This window comes from Mastacembelus armatus, chromosome 7 (genome assembly GCF_900324485.2).
Source record: "Mastacembelus armatus chromosome 7, fMasArm1.2, whole genome shotgun sequence".
Lineage (NCBI taxonomy): Eukaryota > Metazoa > Chordata > Actinopteri > Synbranchiformes > Mastacembelidae > Mastacembelus > Mastacembelus armatus.
The window spans coordinates 22,836,479-22,846,060 of record NC_046639.1 but is presented as its reverse complement, the minus strand read 5'-3'; the positions used below and the strand labels follow the sequence as shown (position 1 = coordinate 22,846,060).

General features: G+C 40.2%; 1 protein-coding gene across 2 annotated transcripts in view; it reads left to right on the top strand.

Moving 5' to 3' along the window:
• The window catches only part of agrn (agrin), a 215,912-nt gene that overhangs the window by 50,250 nt on the left and 156,080 nt on the right, over positions 1 to 9,582 (top strand). The gene's annotated exons all lie outside the window — the stretch shown is intronic.

Here is a 9,582-nt window from a genome sequence, read left to right as displayed (position 1 = left end):
AGCTTGTTCACTGCTGCCTAATCTTCACATGTCCTGTCCAGCCTTCTCAACCTTCCTGGGAATTTGCTTCCTATTGCATAGTTGACCAAATAAATGTCTGAATCATTCCCTCATTATGCAGGCATCATTAAAATGTCACTCAGTATCAGGAGCTTGAAGATCAGTGATAGAAAGACACAACTGCATTGTAGTGGTCTGTTTGAATTTTTACCTCCTCCATTAAAAGCAGCAGTAGAGACATAGCTGAATGGAATTGAGATGTTTTGTGAGCACACAGACAGAAAGTGTCTGATTTCATAAAGTTTGTCAAGGGTTTATTAAGTAGGATTTCTTGTGTCTGTTTGTAAGAACACAAGATTTTTTTGGAGATAGAAGCCTTTTTGCTTCTTCCTGACAGAATTAGGGAATGAGGTCTATAATTTCATGTAATTCGGGCGGTGGCAGTAAATTTATTACAACCACGCCACATAAAGCACTATTTTTTTAAAATGAGGCTTCTTTTTACTAGCACTCAGTTTATTTCAACAAGAGTTTTTAAACTGTTAACTGGCTAATATTAAGGATAGAAGCAGGGTAGAACATATAAGTACTGAGCAATATGTTTACAAAGTGCAGATCTCTAAAGGCCTTTTGTACTGAGGAAAAAGCAGAGATGTAAATTAATGATGACTGAATATAATTTAGCTGCTACAGTTTCAGGGTGCTGGTCACACACGTTGTCATGGCTTGAATATTGAATGTTATTTTGCCTTTTCATTTCCTACTATGACAAATAAAAATGCCTGCTGTGAATTCATTTAGTCTTTTACAATTTGCTGCTTATTGCAAACATTTTCTGTTTTTTGGTGCTGGGGATGTAGTTTGCCGGTGGCTTATCAGAGCATATTTACTGAGAAAACATGGTTGATGAAGGCAGAATTTCTAGGCTAGAAACCCAAAGCAATAAGAGGCTAAGACACTGATTGTCAGCTTATAATTCTGTCTGGATTTGTTACCCCAAGTGATGCAAGTACACATAGTCATTTGATTCATTGCAAATAGAAAAATTTTGAATAGTGGAACTGTAAGTTCCCAAATCACAACAGTGCCATGTGTCAGTAACTCCTGTAATTACTCTAATAGCCACTGCTACAACAACACATTCTGGGTAAGTCTTGGTACATGTGTAACAAATACAGCTGCACATGACTGTGTTGCATCAACCTTCAAGTGAGTCCTTGTCAAGATGGTGTGGGAAGGATAAGGGCAGGGTGAGGTCAGTGGTCATGCATGGTGGGGTTATGAAGGCTCTGGTGCTTGCAACAGTCTATGCCCTGCTCAGTGTTGGTTTCCATGGGGACCTCATTAACTGCTATACAGGACAACCATCCCTCCTGAGCAGGCAACTGCAAACAAGCACCTGCTGGAGGTGGATGTGTCACAGTGTTCAAACATTTGTGGACTGAACTGGAAGGCAGCATTGTTGCTGGACTTGATTCCCTTTATTCTCAAATACAGTTTACTGTACAGAGTAATAAGCAGGAAATGTACTTTCTCTGACTTTACTGTTTCACCCTTGTTGTTCCAGTGTAATTTCTTCTTTGCCCTGTAATATAAGGTTGCAGTATAAGATGGTACACAGCATCTGCTGCTGTCTAGTGTCACAGTTGATCTGCTCTGTAGTCACTCCTCTAACAAATAGCCAGTTCCACTGGCCTATGCAAACAAAACCAAATGAACAAATGCCACAGACTTTGTTTGCCCCACCCTTAATAGATCTGACACTATTCTGAAACACCTATGGCATCTAAAGTAAAGCAACTGTGAGATACAGTCCAATTAACAGTATAGTACAGTAAATTCCCTCCACTCCTTAGACTAGTTCCCATCTTACCCACTAGTTCCCATCAATTTCAGCAGCCCAGTGTAATGGGGTTTTTGAAATTGATGGGATTCTGTAGAACCTGTGGGATATGAGCCTGGAGTTTGGACATGCAGTGTGGCTATTGTGTTTTGCTTCTTGTGCTTTAAGTCTTTCTTGGTATTTGTTTAATTGCTAATGACTCCTTTTATGTGTTGTGCTTTGTTTTTATTTGATAGTGACAGCAGGACAGAGCAAGGAGATGCAGGGGAAAGAGATTTTCATTTTTCTTCTCTGTGTTATATTTGACCATTTACAGGACCCTTATCACTTCTGCATTATCACAGAGGACATTTTTTCATTGCTCCATCATGGTACTTATAGCACATGAATAGCACATTCTGTTATGAGCTGCATGGGTCTCATCACAGACGAATCAAATTATCTGCACACTGGCTTTTCAAGGAGCCTTATTCAGCAAGGGACAGGTAGTTTGCCCCTTTTCAAAACCAATGCACCATTAACAGTGCATGCAGGTGGAGAGGACATCTTTTGTAGGTTTAGATGGGAGTCAAGCAGATACCAATTTCCTTACCTAGCCAAAGCAAATCTGTTGTTCCTCTTGTCTGCTCCACTGGTCCCTTTTTTACTGAGCCAGAATTCCATTATCAGTCTTTTAATGTGACTTTCAAATGTGAAATTGTGCAATTATCTGCTGTGTGGTTTGAGAGGTCAGGCTGTGCTGTAGTCAGGATTGTATGGTTATGGCCTGTAGCTTCTAGCTCTTTCACCTTCTGTTCTCAAGAGGATAGGTGTCCTTCTTTTTGAATAATAAGCTGTATGCTAAATATTAACCAGTAGATTTGTGGCCACTAGACATTAAACCTTCACCATGGCACAATTCATCCTAGTGCTCTCTGCAACATAAGGGGACACTTTCTGACTGGCAGCTAACAGTAAAAGAAACATGTGTATGGAAATGGCTTTTTTGTGCTGCTTCAACAGAGCCTTGGAGGTTTTCTGGCTCTTTGCCTCCTTTAAGGTTATTGTTTAATTCAAGAAATAACTTGCAGGCTTGAAGTAAAGGATCACATGGAGGGAGTTTGACAGGTTCACTTGAGGAATGCATTGTTTTTTGTGAGGAGTTTGCCTTGGGAAACATCCAGCTGTGACCTTGATCAGACAAAGTTTGAAGCTGCACATTTAATGATCATTGAAAGAGATATGATGCTGTACAAAATAATCCAAGTGAGGAGGAAAGCTATGCCCAGATGACAGTGAAATCATTTTTATACTTTAAAAAACATGGTTTCTAGATCTGCAGTATTTTAAATGCTTAGTTCATCCAGGTTATTCCCCATCTGGTTTATTCTTCATACTTCTTCAATGCATCTTATTATGTTCTTATTATGTTCTTTGTGGGCCAAACAAGCAGCTTCCCTCATGTTATCATGTGCTATTTATCACCAGTACCCCTTTGTCACATCCACTTTGCTCCTTGTCCTGTTTATCTTCCGTTTGGCTTCTTTGCATAAGTTCAACATGAGCCCCCCAGTCTTTATCCCAGAGCCAAGCCTCGCATGGGAGACATCCTCATCTTTCCATCCAGTTGAAAACATGTCTGTAGTCAGGGCTATCTTGACCTTCTGTATCAACCCTTCCTTCAGATAAGAGGCTAATGAGCTGACATGTTCACAAAATAGACCAGAGTTTCAAGGACCATGCTAGTGGTTTTTGTCATTGTTCAGCCCTTTAAGACCTAAGGCTAAGTATTGCTAAATATTGCATGGCTGACTTTGTCATGGTGTAAAATAATGATATATTGTGTGATCGTCTATGGCTACCTATATCTTTCAGTACAAGGTCAGTCTTCAATCTATTTTATTTAACGTGAATATGCAATATAATCGATTACACTGACTATAGAATAAAATAGGTATAGTATAGTACCTTTTTACTAAATAATAATGAATAATAAAACTTGAAATAACATTAAAACAATTTGAATTTAAAAAAAATCAACAAATAAAATATTTTGTTCCTCTTTCAAGTTTTTCAAAGTTGTGGCAGTTTCTTTGCAGCTGCACACACATGTCCCTTGCACATCGCTCTGACATTGCCATGCCACACACCCCACCACACCACTGGGATCCCATGCTGGCTCTCTGGGATTTTTCCAGCACCTTATGGGTGGATGTTGGTCAAACTAAGATTAAGCCCCAGCAGAACAGACTGTCTAAATATAAATGATTGAATGTCTCAAATTGGTCAAACCACTTTTCCTGGAAAATAAAAATGAGAAATTAAGGGTACTTACTGAGCACACAGTAAAGACCCTGTGGAGGAAAACATCTTTACTGTAATGTGTCAAATTTTAATTCTCTGCAAATTACATGATTAAGTTGAACATGTTTAAGTGGTTACCTACTGCTGTTCTCTATGTAGGATGTAGTGCAACAGATTTTTTTTCCTTTGCCTTTTGTAGATGTATCCTTGTCAGTAAATCTTGTTTATCTTGTACATGTGTTGTCAGTGTGTGCCAGCATTTAGGTTTCCATAGGTCTGCATAGCTGTGACAGTTAATAAAGCAACATGGTTTTCAGTTTCCATCTATCCAGGCTTTTAATTTTTTAGACACGTCATATGTCAAAGGGAACATGCCTCACCAGTACACATACAAATTTCTAAAGAAATACCAAAGCCAACATACATAGAATGAAGTTAAGGTAATAAAAGTATCTTTGCCCTCTGTACATTTTGAATCTAAAGTAAAGTAACAGTATTGATGGAGAATGGAGATGTCACTTAAAGGTTCTGTGCTTTGCCACACATCTACCTGACCTTCTGTTTCAGGGGAGGCCAGTACTGATGTTATGCACCTTCTGGCCTACTGGTAGATATTATAATGGACAATTATGGGAATGATGAGAACTGTTGTGGTGATTGAATGGCATGATAACATTTCAATGTAGTTTTATTCTGATTGGAGAGTATTTTATTTGTTTTATTTTAGTTGCCTTCATAAATCAAGTATTTCAGGCATACATGTACGGATTAACAGCTGCAGTGACTTGTGCTATTATTGTTGCCCAAAGCTAAGTTTATTTTGGGTTTTTTTTTTTTTTCCTTTGGCAACTCCTAAACCACTGGGAGTCTGTCTACTTGGCTGTTAACTTTTAGTCTGGGTTATGTTCTTTTCTTCCTAATATGGAAGGAATTGCTTTCTCTCTCTCTCACTCACTCTCTCACCCACTCACTCTCTCGCACACACACACACACACACACACACACACACACACACACACACACACACACACACACACACACACACACAGTGCTGTAACTTAATTGACTTGGTTGGAACATGACCAAAGGTCCTTGCAGTGATCCAAGCCACTCTTTTCCCCTGCAGGCCTGAACACTATCCTGTTTGCTCCACCTCACCCTCTCCTGCTAAAGCCAGATACAGGCAGCACCTCAGCAGTGTTTGCTGTATTCTCCTCTGCTGCGTTTTCTATACGCTAACTCTTATCCTCAAGACTCCATTGAAGTTTGTGTCATGGCCGAGCTCATTAGTTTGGCATATTCCAGCACTGTGTATTATTCCTGACTAGTATTAGCTTTGACCTGCTGTAAATACTGTAAACTGCACAGGAGAAGACCACACCTACAAAACTGAGCCACAGTGTTTTAAATCAGTGTGTGTGGAATACTTTCAAATGATTTGCAAAAACAGACTGTAAAATACCAGCACCTTACTTTTTCTTGTCATCACAGACAACAAGCATGTGATTTGCCTCACTGGACTGAATTAATTGAGGAATAAATTTTATGCGTGCTAAAGTCACAGCATATTGATTAACCTATTTGTTTTATTTTAAAACTAATTTTATTTACCCTTCCTGAAGAGCTTGATGAATTGTGTAAATCTGTAGTTAACATCAGCCCAAACTCTATGACCTTTTGAGGGAACAAACATGTTATAATATTGACAATTTACTTAAAATGTCATGGATCTAGTTTACAGCACATACAGTACATTGCACTTGGTGCATCAACTTAATAGGTTTCCCATCTTTTTATTTTTTCCAGTCATGCTAATGTAGGGAATGAGAAAGAGGTCTGTAGACTGACAAAGAGGCTCTTCCTCCACCTGCGGAGGATTGTAGTTCTTTTTCCTGGCACTGATAGTATGACTGAATAGTACAGGGCTACTCTTTGCATCTGCTGCCATCTCATGGCTGCATGCTGCACATTGCACAACAACGTTTGCTCCTGCAGTTTACTGACACCTTTCCTTTTAAAACTTATAGCACAGTAATCAGAGAAAATTAAATAGATCTAAGGAAAATGGAGTTGATGATGTAAAGGGAATTCGTTTGTGCTTGTCTTGCTGTTGGCTGCCGCTGCAGCTCATAGGTAGTTTGCGTCAGCTTGTCAAATAACCCAAAGTGTGATTTGCACAGGTTGGATTGGAGTGAAATGTTGTTTCTATTGTTTGTTTCTTTGTTGTTGTAATTGTAATTGTTGTACTGAAGAAAAGGAAAACGGCAATAAATAACACTTGAAAATAACTATAACTGCACAGACAACTGTGTGTGTGCGTGTGCGTGTGTGTGTGTGTGTGTGTGTGTGTGTGTGTGTGTGTGTGTGTGTGTGTGTGTGTGTGTGTGTGTGTGTGTGTGTGTGTGTGTGTTGAGGTCAGTAGCACTACCAAATGGTTTTGCCTGCTTCTGTTCTGCGTTTTTTTTTTTCCTCTCTATTGAACGTTCTGAAATAGCACTTCTACTTTTAGTCCTTGAACGACTGACAGGTTTCTGTGTGGAAGAAGTATTTGCGTTACCTTACACTGGACAGGTTGGACTCGAGGCTTGGTGATGTGTGTTTTGAGCAAAACAGCGATTTAATTTCCTGTCTTCTAGCTGAGCTCAATGATTTTTACTTAACACGGTTTACTTTGCCACAATCAAACAGAGAAGTGACACTTTCCTGGGTTTGCTGATTTTCGCTTCAGTTTAAACTGCTGTGGTGCTGAGGTTACATGTTGCATATCAGTCTTTAAACTTGCAGAGTCAAGCAGCTAGGACAACTAGATACACTAGGGGGCACAACTGTTCCAACACTGAGCTTTGGGTTGTGGCTCCACCAGCTGATCACCTGCTCCACAGTCCACGGGTCTGAAGAGTCCAAACCTGAGTGCAGCCCTCATGCTGGCCTCCTCCTCTCTGGGGTCATGCTCATCAGGTTTTCACATAATACGGTCACAACAGACCAAGGACATTATCATTCAAATACATACTTTTCACATGAAAAACAGCCACTCTGGCAAAATGTGCTGTCACAGAGGTATTTTAGTTTAATGATGTTTTTTTATGGTGCATCTGCTCTTTAGAAATCAAAACAGAGCTGAGAGTGACAGGAATGAGGAATGAGACCATGAGATGGATTTAAACCACAAATATTATAAGCACATATCATATCATATACACGCCAATGATTATAAGAGGAAAATGAGGAGGAAACTATGAAAGGAGGGAGGTGATTCATGCACATTCATATTTAATTTATCATTTGAGCTGCTGTTGCATCAGCTCTTGTCATTCTAGTGGCCATGTAGCAGTGTAGTGTCTCCTCCATTGTGGTGTGCTGCTGGGATTATTGTGTTGCCAAGGGCACTGCCTCCATTGTAACTCAGCAGGTCATGGGGGGTTAGAATATCTAGGTTATGGTAATATTATCTTTCACCCATGATCGCTCCTACTGTATATGCAGAGGGCTGCAGCGAAGGGATAAGGTTGTGTGTTTGTGCCTGTGTGTGTATGCATGTGCTCAGGGGCATGCTAAGTGGGTAAATTCGAATGAGGTGGTGGAGTCCCATCTGTGTGTGTGTGCGTGTGTGTGTAGTCTCCCCACACTCCACCCTGTTCATCTCCAGATTAAGCGCTAAGTCTCTGACCCAGAATTCTTGCTCTGTCCGGTCTCATCACAACACACACACACACACACACACACACCCACACCCTTCTCCCTTCCTAAGTGCCCACCCCCCCATCACCTCCATTTCCTCTTCAGGACAGACAGCCTCATGGGAGGGAAATGGGGTGAGGTCTCCATTAGCAGGCATGCCCCTGAGGTTTGGCTGTGATGTTGTATTCATATGCCTGCACTGAAGAAAAATGGGGGGTTAAAAGTAATGGTGTCAGCTGTGGATTTGGATAGGGAGGCTAAAAGTGTTATGGGGGGCACAAGATTGCTCTCAGCCTACGGGGTAAACATGTGTTTCCACATAGAAATGGCTTGAAGTCTTAATCTTTGGCTATATTATACAAATGTCAGTAAAGATTGTCATCTGAAATAGGAAAAATGTGATTTAGACCCTGACCAATACTGGAAAGGCCTAAATCAATATTTTATAGTTAAATATGCCTTTCACGATGTATTTTTTGTATAATAACAGAGATCACCCATATCTGTCCATTTTCCCCAAATATCCATCTGCTTTACTTGTCACTCTTCCAGCTCCCTGGTGCTGTCCCTGACGTACCCTACATCCACTCTGCTGCCCCCAATACACTCATCCATACACTCATTCTCTCCTTAGGCGTGGACCAACATTGGGGGCTTTGTGTGAATCCAGGCCACACCCAGTGTAGAGGACCCAGTTTCGTCTTGTTTTTCACACCAAGCAGTGCTGGAGGCCTTGATGTCCCATTAAATGTGCACCAAAACATGGTTCAGTGCTCTGTGCAGACTATGTCCTGTGTTAACAAGGGATGTAATGGGTCTTCTTTGACATCTGAAGAATAAGATATGACTTCATTGAAATCATAGCAAGAAGCTGCTCCCATAACAGACATTGTATGTGCCTGCATGTGTGATGATTTTAATTACTTCAGTAGCACAGAGTGTGCTTTTCTTCTCTTTTTCAGTACCAATTACCATCAGTGACAGTGATGAATTTTGATTTTGACACGTTGGCTTTCGTGCAGCATTGTCTCCCCATGCCGTAACAGCGAGGAGGCTTGTTTGCAACAGAGCTGGTGAAATAACAATGCAACATATGGGGCTTTATGATCAAACTGTAAGCATTCAAAATACTTTCACTTTAATGGAAAGCATGCCCCATCAAGTAGGGTGTGGGAGGCAGCATCTAAAAGCCATTAACAGCCAGGCTTCCACTGAATCCTTAATGACAATATGTTGAAAATAATGCATCCTGAACTGCACTAGTGTTTGAAATTATTGTTGATCAAACACAAAAATGGCAAACAGTGCCCTTTGACTTTCATTCTATTTTCAAAACGAAACAGTATTTGTCTGAAAGACAACTGTGTGTTGTTTGAATAAATCCTCCATCTGATTCTCTACCATCCTTGGGGGTCATTTTAAATGACTCATGAAATTTCAAGTTTTCCATTTTAATTTCCTCAAGTGTCTACTGCCATTATCACTGAAATTAAGCTATAATCCATTGTGTGGTAAATTGAATAAATTGGTTTGGGGATTTATTTAGCAACGTACCTTATTTATGAGGTGATTGTGCCCTGTGGCAAGCCCCATTTCTCATTTCAAAAAAGATTATGGCTCCCTAATTGATAAAATAAACAGGCCATTATGGGGTTTCTTTGCTAAACCTTGCAAACTGAATTGGGTTTTCCCTTCATGTCATGTAAGACTAATCCATCTCTCCATTTCTTAAGGTAGTGCACATAACAACAAATTGTTATCAGGCTTCTTCAATT